Source organism: Lissotriton vulgaris, chromosome 2_1 (genome assembly GCF_964263255.1).
Source record: "Lissotriton vulgaris chromosome 2_1, aLisVul1.2, whole genome shotgun sequence".
Classification (NCBI taxonomy): domain Eukaryota; kingdom Metazoa; phylum Chordata; class Amphibia; order Caudata; family Salamandridae; genus Lissotriton; species Lissotriton vulgaris.
In genome coordinates this window covers 1,138,581,910-1,138,594,408 of record NC_141687.1, presented here as the reverse complement: position 1 = coordinate 1,138,594,408, position 12,499 = coordinate 1,138,581,910, and the positions used below count along the sequence as shown (strand labels likewise).

At 45.0% G+C, this 12,499-nt stretch overlaps 1 protein-coding gene across 1 annotated transcript in view; it reads right to left on the bottom strand.

The window, feature by feature from the left end:
* LOC147731711 (synapse differentiation-inducing gene protein 1-like) overlaps nt 1-12,499 on the bottom strand; it is a 233,393-nt gene that overhangs the window by 125,201 nt on the left and 95,693 nt on the right. The window lies entirely within an intron of this gene.

Genomic DNA, 12,499 nt, shown 5'->3' with positions numbered 1-12,499 from the left:
TATCAGCAGGGCCTGTGTGACTGATCTCCTGCAATCCAACAGAATCCTTGGGAAGAGTCTGGCTAATAATTTCAGCATCCGAAAACCCTTACCACAAAGGATCCGCTCATGGTCCTTCATGGATAAGGTGTCATCGATAATGATGCCCACGTTTCTCGCGCTTTGTTTGGGGGTGGGAGCAGTGCTGAGTGTTTGTGGCCACCACGTGGCATCCCAGACTGACTTGGCACCTCCGAAAAGCAAGACCTCGGACTTCCCCGCATTCAGTTTTAAGTAGTGCTGGTGCATCCATTGTGTCAGGCATTTGTGTAGTTTTAATTTAGTAGCCTCAGGCCTTTCTTTCAAGGCTACCATCAACTGTGTGTCATCAGTATAGGAGCATATGCTGATACCCCACTTTATGCTGATTTTGGCCAGTGATGAAACATCGACATTGAATAGAGTGGGGTTTAGCGATGCCCCCTGTGGGACACCACAGCTGATGGTGCTGGATTTAGATTGAAATTGACCCAGGCGAACCGATTGAGTTTGGTTACTTAGGAATGAGCTGAGCCATTTCAAGGCGTTAGAATAAATGCCTTTTTCATAGAGGATTTCCAGCATTCTATTGTGTGAGACCGTATCGAAAGCTGCCGACAGGTCCAATAATATCAGAGCAACTGCTCCACCTTGATCAGTGCACATTCTGATGTTATCCAGCACTGCCATCAGCGTGCTGTTGGTGGCTCTGAAACCCGTCTGTGAGGAGTTGAGTAAGTTGTAAGTTTCTAAATGACTTGATAATTTCCTATTTGCCAGTCTCTCCCTCTCCAAAACTTTGGAGAGATAAGATAGTTGGGAAATTGGGCGATAGTACTCGGGGTTGAGAACATCGGATCCAGCCATTTTCAGCAAGGGGATTACTACGGCCTGTTTCCATTTATCTTGAAAGGTGGCGGTCCTGAGAGAGTTGTTAAGTAATTGGGTAACATATGGACAGAGGATGAAGGCAGTCTGAGCAAAAATTTAATGGGGCAGGAGTCTAGGGGAGAACCAGCTTTTAGAACCTCGATTTCTGTAAGGGGGGTAAAGTTGCTCATTGCTGATGTGACTTCTGGGTGCGGAATCAGAAAGTCCTGATTATGTCGGTTTTTGTGGTGGGACTGAAGGTGGCGTAGATCTTACTGGGTAGCTTCAATATTGGTGAAAAGTAAGTCAAAGGTATGTCCTTTTGTATGGGTGGGGCCCTTGATTGAAGAACCGGGCTTTTAGAACCCAGCGCGCCAGGGGCACGCCCGAAGTCTTCGGATTCACCTGTCTTGGTTTACAGAGACACGGAATACTTCTGGGTGGCGTCAGAGACCAAGTTTATTAGCTGCAGCCAGTAACAGTGATCCAAGAAATACAGCATGGAAGTATTTCAGGAGACTGCTCAAATTCGTAGAGCAAGACATCTCCTGTTATACACAATATTCACATTTACAAGCATACACTCCCACTGCGCAAAAAGTTAACTAATAAGGTCCATTCTTAAACAAAGTATCACATGACGAAAAGCTCAGTTTGCAATGTCCCAACCCAAAGTTAATCATTGGGAATGTCCCAAATCCAATTTCCACAAGCAGGACGAACCCATAATTGAAAAGCACAATGCATGTAATAAAGAACATAAGAAAAGGAAACAATGTCTCATAGTGAGCAAGATAAGGCATGTGTAAGGAGACTAAAAGCTAACAATGTCCTGAACAATGATTGGCAATCTCAGACAACGTTCAAACCAGGGAAATTGACTCGGCAGGGTCAGCTTCAGGTGAAGGAATGAGATCCTTGCAATTCACCTCGGAGTCAAGAAAGACCCTGTTAATGTATACCAATACACGAAAGCCAGGCCGCTTCGTTCATTTGACCATACTCGTCGGCCTGCGTGGTGGCAAGACAAAATGGAGGCACGGATAAAATGGAACCCATATTTGAGACAAAGTCTCTGAATACGTAATGAACTCGCTAGCTAATGTGACGAATTCACTCCACATTAGCCGCTAAATACGGTTCAACATCACCAAAATCATGACGGAACCAGGACCTTACGTAACAAGGCCCGTTTTCACAGAACCACAGACCCTCCTTTTGCCATTACGTAGGCAATCATCTAAACTCACGTCAATTTGAATCTAGGTCTATCATCATTAGACCATCTAGGTGTTGCTGGAGCATCATCCTATTACTCTCTACTTCTCTCGAGACAGGTCTCTGCACACACGTAGTAGCACAAAGACCACAAACGATGGGAGCACACTGGATACAAAGACAACAAGAGAAGAGAATAGCTAGAGCCATACCAAGGAAAATCAGAACTTTCCATCCCCATTTTGACAACAATTCCCAAAACCATCCAATCAATGACCAGTTTCCTTCGTCTACATGAATAGACTCCGAAACCTTATGCAATCTGGAAATGGCTTGGTACACTGTCGGGGCATTATCTGATATGTAAATGCAGCAACTAGATTGGATCAATTTGCATACCCCTCCTCTATCTGCAAGTATAACATCTAACGCAACACGATTCTGCAATGCCATAACACGATCAGCTTGGAGCTCCACCGTAATATTGCTGAGAGCACCTGCAGTTTCATTTATAGTGGCCTCAACCACTCTCGTAAGCTGTCGTATGTGTCGGGTATTGGCTTTTGGACCCCAAAAGGGTAGGAAACCCTTGAACAAAATCTCTTACTTCCTGTGCTGCGGTATCCTCCTAATCAAAAACACCTCTAACATATCTTGTCCTGTGATAATCCATAGCAGCCGTGCATGTAGGAGGAAGCAATAACGCCACATAACATGTGCATGAAAAATCAGGTGGCAACCATGTATAGGTTCTATCGTGGCATACAAAATATGTACCTTAAGCTGGCACAAACAGAGGAGAAGTCGGGGATGCGTAAACGTAAGTTGAGCACATACACCCTCACCTAGCTGAGCTCTCGGATTTCGACCATTACAACGTAAACAAAAGTGGCCTCGATGGGGTACGATCCAAATCGGGGGAGACCACTTTCGTCTCTCCTTTTCTGTCAAACTAGCACTATACCCAGTGACATTCCAACCAATATATGCCTGCGCTTCATCCTTAGGGATAGCATTGTATACATCGATATCGCTGATCATATCTACTATTCCCTTTATCAAAGCACTATTGCTCGGGTTGTCTCTCATGGAACGCATAGGGTATACCTCGTTCGCATAGATGAACATTGTCTGCAAAGCCCATACAGACCCATTGGAAGAAAAAGGCAAAACCAGATATGGCATACCTCTATCTGTCGTATGAGGCATAAGACCACATACCCAACAATTTGTAGTATTGACTACCAACTGATGCTGATGCAAAAACTGTATAATTGAGTTGTTTACGAATTCCGATCTTCGTGTGTGTTCATGTTCAGGCAACGTATAGAATTTGTGCAAAGAAATAGTAGTAAAAGAAAGCATAGGTTGGATGGTGGGTGCAGAAAAAAACGGTGTAGCATATACAATCCAACCCACACAAGCCAATGTGATACTTAAAAACACAAAAGAACACAGTATAATAAAACATTTGTTAAGAACTAATGTACACAATCTCATTTTAGAATTCATTTTCTCAAAAACTCTATCCATTACAAATGACTCCATCCTCTACCTTGCTGCTCACGGCAATTTTCCCTCTTCGCTTAAGTGTGCGTCCAGGCGTCCTAGACACTCTCGGAACCGCAGACCTTGTGTCAATACGCGGATCACCCCTTAAGATCTTATACCGTGACCCTGCAGCTGAACCCGGATGGTGGTTCGAAAAAGAAAAAAACAAAAAAGTCTCTTGTCTGATAGAGTATAGTTCATCAAAAAACACCAAAAAACTTGCAATCTTTATTTGTCCATTCTGCTTCGCAGATTATAACGCTCTTTACCAGAAACAGTCTGATCCTGGAACAATGTCTCTGGATTCGTAGTATCAAGTCTCATCGACGGAGGCACAGCTTCTTGCAAAACTTCATCATCCTCACGTTCCGACTGAGTCCATGTCAAATGCGCATCACTAAAGAGAACAAACTCCACAACTCTCTTGCTTTCTGAATCGGGAATACCATCAGCAATGCATTGGTCATACGGCAAAGGAAGTGGAAGCTTCTTGGTGTGGGTGGCATGCACCCAATTTTTCTTCCCGGAAACCGAGTAGCCAAAAGGACTTGGAATGGGCCGATCCACCTGGGCTCGAGATTCTTCATCCTTTGGAAGTTCCAGATCAGGACCCAATTTCCAGGTTGAATTGTGTGTCCTACAGCCACAGAGGCTGAAGGTAAGGTATCGTGCACCTGTTGGTGAAGAACACGCAATTGCGCAGTCAAATCATGTAAATAGTCAACCAACATAGGGTACTCGATTTCACTGTACTTCTTTGGCCTCGGCACACCCCAAACATTCGCCGGGCGACCAAACACAATCTCATATGGACTAAGTCCCATACGAGAATGCACTGTCGTCCTTGTTGACAAAAGTGCCAACGGCAAAGCATCGGGCCATGGTAGGCCAGAGCTCGCTTGTATCTTGGCCAACTTCAGCTTAAGGGTGCCATTGTAGCATTCGACCAAACCAGCTGACTGGGGGTGATTCGCAGCATGAAACTTCTGCCTTATTCCCAAACCTGCACACACTTTCTTCATAATCTGGCCCACAAATTCACTTCCGTTGTCACTCCATACCATTCTCGGCAACCCAAATTTAGGGAAGCACTCCTTCAGTAGAACCTTAGCTGTAGATAAGGCAGTATTATCCTTTAGAGGGTAAGCCTCTATCCATCTTGAAAAGGCGCAAACAACCACAAGGACATACTTTAGGTTGTTGCATCTCTCCATATGAATAAAGTCCAACTATAGAACCTCAAACGGATACGTTGAAGGAGCAACATGACCTGCTGGAGTTGGGGTTCCCTTGCCAGGATTATGCATCAAACAAACCATACAATTTTTCACCAGATTTTCAGCACATTTCGGAATTCCAGCATTCTGCCATACTGGAGCCAACAACTTACATATGCCCTTCACACTGATGTGAGCCATTCCATGTGCCATCGTAACCACTGGAAGCACATACGCATCAGGCACAACCATCGTTGTTATTCTGACAAGTCAATCCAACAACCAGTCGAATCCAACATTCCTGTAGTCTCTCTCCACACACTCAATTCTTTCTCAGTGGCTTCAGCCTGAATCGATTTCACACTCTCTATTGTGTCTTCACACATTCCTCTTTCCGGAACCCATCTAGCAGGGCCTGCAACATACATTCGACTCGTCACATCTTTCGCCGTTTCTCTCACTACTTCATCCGTAAACGCATTACCACGACCAACATTATCCGTAACCTTCTTATGTGCACTGCATTTCACAATCGCAACTTGTGTCGGCAAAGTAAGTGACTCAAGAAGTTCATTCACCAACTGTCCATGCTGAATCTTCGTACCATGGGAAGTAAGAAATCCTCTTTCTCTCCACAAACGTCCAAAACTATGAGCAACACCAAACACATATTGGCTATTGGTATACACAGTCACTCTCTTTCCTTTCAACAACACACACGCTCTCGTCAGTGCAATCAACTCTGCTGCTTGAGCTGAATTTTGTGGAATACGTGCAGCTTCAACAATCGTGTGCAAAGTCGTAACCGCATACGCTGCAGTCGTATCACCATTCGGAAGCTTAAAGCATGAACCGTCTACCCATAAGGTACCATCAGAATTTGAAAGAGGAGTATCTTTCAGATCAATTCTACCCTTCGTTTCTTCCTCTGTCCGGAGAAAGCAATCATGCTGTTCCTGAACATCTGTCTCTACAGAAATCGGCAACAACGTAGCTGGATTCAACGTGTTGCACCGCTTTATATGCACATGACTAGCCAAAAGCGTCAACTCATAACCAGACAAACGTGCACTAGTAAGGTGCTGAGTCTTAGTCTTATTCAATAGGGTATCCACTGCATGTGGGACCATCACAATCAACGTATTATCCAATACCAGACCAGCAGACTGTCGGATAGAAACAGCCGCTGCCGCTGTAGCTCTCAGAAAACTCGGCAACGCTTTAGCTACTGGATCTAAAGTAGCCGAGAAATAGGCACATGGGTGTTGCTTGTCTCCAAACTGTTGTGTCAACACTGACAACGCACATCCTTCTCTCTCGTGCACATACAATGTAAAAGGCTTACCGTAATCGGGGGTACCCAACACCGGAGCCGAACACAACGCATCACGCAATTCAGAAAAACTCTTCTGACATTCGTCAGACCAAGGAAGAGGATTCGGTGTATCCTTAAGAGTAAGTGCCAACAGAGGTTTCGCCAATAGGGAAAAATTTGGAATCCACTGTCTACAATACGAGGAGATACCCAAGAAAGCACGCTCTTCTCTCTGTGTGGATGGTACAGTCATTTGCGCACTCGCTTGTATACGCTCTGGGGTCAATCGTCTTCCCTCCTTCGACAAGAAATGACCTAAGTAGGTCACTTCTTGGTGACAATATTGCAACTTCGAAAGTGACACTTTATGATGAAGGTCAGACAAATGCCGTAACAAAGAAAGCGTAGCTTCTTTACAAGTCTCCTCATCGTCAGCAGCAACCAACAAATCATCCACGTACTGAATAAGAGTCGCACCAGAAGGCAAAACAAAAGAATCAAGCTGAGTCTTTAATGCCTGACTATAGATGGATGGACTCTCACAATAACCTTGAGGAGCACGCTTAAACCGGAAGCTTCGGCCTCCTAAAGAGAAGCCAAAAATATCTCTACTCTCTTCAGCAATAGGAATACTAAAGAAAGCATTTTTCAGATCTATCACAGAAAACCAAGCAGCCAAAGCAGGGATCATAGTCAATAAAGCAGTAATATCCGGGACAACAGGAAACTGCGGAACAACAATCTTGTTAACCTCTCGAAGGTCGATCACAATCCGATACACAGTTGGCTGAGAAGAACCAGTACGTTTAAGAACAGGCAAAACCGGACTGTTAAACACATTACCTCTTGTTTCTTCAATCACATCTTTCTCAACCAAATCATAGATAATCGCTAAAATAGCTCTCTCACCATCACTCGAGATTTGATATTGTGGAATACGAGGCAACTTAGCATTCGCCTTGAGGGTAACAACATGTGGTGGAATCTGCAAAAGGCCAACATCATTTGGACCCGTAGCCCAAAGAGTATCAGGGAGAGAACGCAATTCCAGTGGAAGCCGATCTTTAGACAAATACATCGGAGAAATCACTCTCTTACCCAATGTAAGATGTACTCCCGCAGGAGAACAATACAATGTTGCATTCAATCTCTTCAACAAGTCCAAACCCAACAGATTCTCACCACAACCTGTCGTTAGAATCAGAGGTGCTTCCAATTCACAAGGCCCAACAGAAAGAGACAAGGGACAAGAAACCGGGTTACGAACTGGGGCGCCAGAAAATCCTACCGAAACATTTGTCAAGCCATACAAAGGTGCGCCAGGGAGTTTAGAGTGCATGATAGAACTCTTTGCCGCACCAGTATCCAACAGAAAAGGCTCTGACACACCAGATGTAATCACTTCAACGTAAGGTCCACTCTGGTCTACTGGAACTGACACTACTCCCTCTCTTTGTCTATGGCTGTCCTAGCAATCATTACAGTCAGCATTCTCACGCTCAACATAGTAATCATCAGCATAATATTGAGCCGACTGACCAGTCGCGGCATTCTGCTGATCAAAACAATTCATAGAATTCTGTGGGGGAAAGGAACATCCATTCTGGGGGAATACACCACGTCCTCCACCCCAAGGTACTTGCTGGACACCTCGACCTCTCACACCAGACACACCATTCGCACGTTGTAGCAAAATCAGACAAATATGCTTGAAGTGACCCTTACAATAAGCGCACTGATTAGGGCCTACCGGAATTCGCTGAGGAAAAGACTCGGGCTTCTGCAACACTCTCTGAAACTGTGGAGGTTGCTGAAACTCATGCTGATTAAAACAAGGCGGATACGCCTGCTGCAAAAGAACCTTCATCTTCAATTCTTTAGTCTTTTTCTCTGCTTTATCTTTCTCATCTTTATCTCTATTCTCGTAATATTGTGCAGTAGCCAATATCTGGGCCGAAGAAGAAACAGCCCATGAACTCTCGGAGTCCTTCAACTTCTTACAAAGCTCGGGGAGCAAATTATAGACAAACTTATCCACAAACAACCTCTGGCCACCTTCCGTACTCATATCTTGACCACTATGATCGATGAATGTTTCTTCAAACCTAGTGAAGAAATCAGACACACTTTCATCTTTCTTTTGCTTACATGCTGCTAACTTATCCCAATTCACTCGCATAGGAGGCATCAAAGTCTTCATTAAAGTAATAATCTTACTAGGAAGTTCTGTAACTAAAGGCTCAGGTTTAGCCCCTCCACCTTGACGACCATCTGCAGCAACAATATTAACCTACGTATCTCCTAACTCTACTGCATGATCCTCGTGACGGATTTTCGCTCACAAAGGTTGAGGGACTACATTCCCCAACAACATATCTATATCGGCTAAATTCATCACACACGCATCAACTGTCTGGGACAACTCTTTATAATATCCTGCAGGATTTTTACGGGGGTCAGGTAGAGTCTGCTTAAGAGCCAGAACTTCAGCTCTCTTCCAAGGAACATGTACCCATACACGCTGAAAATGAGCCGGTACACCCAGGATACCCTGATTAGGGACAGCCACAACTTCCTCTCTCCATACAGAAGGAACTTCTCTCATCAGATACTGCTTCACTTTTCTCCTAACAGAAGGATCAGGTTCAAACAACGGCTGAGAAGGAAGTCTACACCTAAACGCAAGAAGCGTCTCTACCGCTTCTTCAACATTGGGACCCACTATCGTCCCTTTAGCAAAGTCGGACTGAACATTAAGTAACTCCGATGGAATCGGACCCAATTTAGTATCGTCCCACTCTTCACGGAGGAAAGTACACATAACATCAAAAACATACCTTTGTTTTGGCGCTTCCCACTGTTAGAAAACATCCATAACCGCTTGCAGATCATACCTGGAGGCATTCAAAACCCATCTACGAGCAAGAAGATCTAACACTGTCCGCTCCTCTGAACTCTGGAGCTGACTACGCGTTAGTTTCCTTACAGAAACTGGGGTAATATTAAACGACCCGAAAAGAGGAGACAAAAGGCTAATGACAGTTTCAGCCATTCGTTGTCGAGTAGAAGGAGAAGAAGTCGACATGAGAACAGGAGACAAAGTATTCTGAGACGACAAAAACATAGGGTCAGTAGAAAAAGAAGTTAAAGGCAAAGGAGTAGAAGGCAAAGGAGTAGAAGGCAAAGGAGTTTGAGGCAAAGCTGGCGGCCCTAGAGAAGGCTGCGCCAGAGGAGAGAGAACCAACTGTGGAAGAACGGGTGGCTAACCACAGCAGGAGGTTGAACAACTGGGGGTTGCGGAGGTGTCATAGCACTCTGCACATAAGGGGGTGGTGAACTCAACAAATGCGACATCAAAGGATCCTTTTCAGGGTCCTTAATCACATTCGGGAAAAGAGGTGGCAAAGCCGGATAACACTTATCAATAGCCATGCAACGTTGTCTATCTGACACCTCAATCGCACGATCTTCTTCATCTTCTTTAAACTTCCTAGCAGGGTGCATTATCGACATATTCTTATCTTTCCTATCTCTTTTAGCTTGCTTAATTTCTCGCTGTTTGGCTTCCTTACGCCAGAGGCGGAAAGAGTCAAACATTGCCGGCCGGGCTTCCTTCCTAAATAGCACAACTTCCAAATTATCTAAAACATCTGATTCGAAACTACCATGTTGTGGCCATTTTAAGACACCATCTTTACGTGTATAGCGGACCCATACTTCATTATACGTAATGGGACCCACACCATGCTTGGAATAGAGCTCATAAGTTGGAGTTCCAACCAGAGGTATCGGACACGAGTCCTCCAATCGGGAATCCCTGTTGCAACTACAACAAAACAAGTTCCTAAGTTTGCTAAGACCAGGCATCTTCGCTCACTATTCTAGCTTCAAACTTCAAGGGGTTATCTAACACGATACACTCGCAAATGTCCGAGCCCCTCGGCTTTGGTATTTGCAAAAACCAAATTAAAGAACCCAAGAAACAAAACCAAGTCGTGGGAGCGACCCACTTATGCTTAACCAAAATGTCTTGTCACGCCACCAGAAGACCGTCTATCGTCTAGCTCTACAAATCATCACAAAAGGGTCCCATACAGGGCGACAGTCAGGGCAGCAGTCCTTCGTAGCCGTCGGAAAGGGAAAGCCTCGCAGCAAAATCCTTCAGTCCACATTCGACATGCTGGGGTCGATGAAGTGGGGGCCCTCTTCCAGAATTTCCCCACAAAGCTCCTCACAATCTTTGGGCTTGAACCGGTACCGCTGAAGTCGCCCAACGTTGGGCGCCAACTGAAGAACTGGGGTTTTAGAACCCAGCGGTGCCAGGGGCACGCCTGAAGTCTTCGGATTCACCTGTCTTGGTTTACAGAGACACAGAATACTTCTGGGTGGCGTCAGAGACCAAGTTTATTAGCTGCAGCCAGTAACAGTGATCCAAAAAATACAGCATGGAAGTATTTCAGGAGACTGCTCAAATTCGTAGAGCAAGACATATCCTTTTATACACAATATTCACATTTACAAGCATACACTCCCACTGCGCAAAAAGTTAACCAATAAGGTCCATTCTTAAACAAAGTATCACATGACGAAAAGCGCAGTTTGCAATGTCCCAACCCAAAGTTAATCATTGGGAATGTCCCAAATCAAATTTCCACAAGCAGGACAAACCCATAATTGAAAAGCACAATGCATGTAATAAAGAACATAGGAAAAGGAAACAATGTCTGATAGTGAGCAAGATAAGGCATGTGTAAGGAGACTAAAAGCTAACGATGTCCTGAACAATGATTGGCAATCTCAGACAAAGATCAAACCAGGGAAATTGACTCGGCAGGGTCAGCTTCAGATGAAGGAATGTGATCCTTGCAATTCTCCTCGGAGTCAAGAAAGACCCTGTTAATGTATACCAATACACGAAGGCCAGGCCGCTTCGTTCGTTCGACCATACTCGCCGGCCTGCGTGATGGCAAGACAAAATGGAGGCACGGACAAAATGGAACCCATATTTGAGACAAAGTCTCTGAATACGTAATGAACTCGCTAGCTAATGTGACAAATTCACTCCACATTAGCCGCACTCGCTAAATACGGTTCAACATCACCAAAATCGTGACGGAACCAGGACCTTACGTAACAAGGCCCGTTTTCACAGAACCACATGATCCACTGCTTAAGTTCGAGGATTTGCATTTTGCACTCCAATTGAGAGACGACTGGGCTATCATTGTTTTCATAGTGAACATTGAAGTCGCCTATCACTATATAATTCTTGTACTTTAGACATACTGGTAGGAGCTGAGTAAGTATCCTGGTACCGAGGTCAGTTTGGTGGCCAGGGGGATTGTAAATCACAGCACCCACCAGAACAATAAGACCTCATTGGTGCTTCTCTTTATGCCCTACTGGCTAAGAGAAATTATGGGTAAACTTTATAAAAGGTACTGTGGTACGTTAACAAACATAGCAGATAATGAAAGAATACGTATAATATGCCTTGTGTTTGTACCCCGCTGTCTTACCCTTTGCCCACGTGTAGGTGTCCGGGTCCCGCTATTAAAACAAAGGGACACAAGTTTCAGATTTAATGGTTAAAAAGAATAAAAATACATATTATTGTTGCTGTTATTATTATGAGCTGTTCTCAGTCATGAAGCTTTGTGGTCAGGGGCCCATTTGAAACAGAGAATAATTCTACACTGTGAAGTCATTAGCATAATAGACATTAAGGGTAAACAGTTCTATTTGATGAGCCTTTGCCAATGTAGTCTCATTCACTTACAGATTACCGGCCTTATCCCGAGTATGGCGGTTCTATGTCCGCCCTTTGTTTTTCGAGTCCGCCACAGGTCTGCCGCGTCTGCCAGGATCTTCCGGCGGCGACGCAGCTGAAAGGGGCAGGAATATGCTGGACGTGCCGCTGAGCATATTCCAAGTTGCATTTCCACGGCCCATTTCATAGCTGTGAGCCCTCCATGAAAAGGGTGGCGGAGATGTAACCAAGGGGGCCCTATTAGGGCCCACTGGCACTTCTGGATCTGGGGTTGCATGCAGGGGGGCACATGTTGTTCCCCCCTGGGATTCAATTCCCATTCCTACACGGTGCAGGAACGTTGCTGAAGGCGCTGTCACCGCGACGGTCTGCTGTTAAGGCTCTCTTTTAAGCCTAACACAGCCACGGTCGTGAGACCTCTTCAGCACCACCCACCCGCCCTGGATTCAACTTAGAATCCAGCCTGCTTGCCCTAGATTCAACTCAGAATCCGGTGAGAGGGCACACCATGGGCTTGGCAGTCCTTCTGCCAGCGCAGCA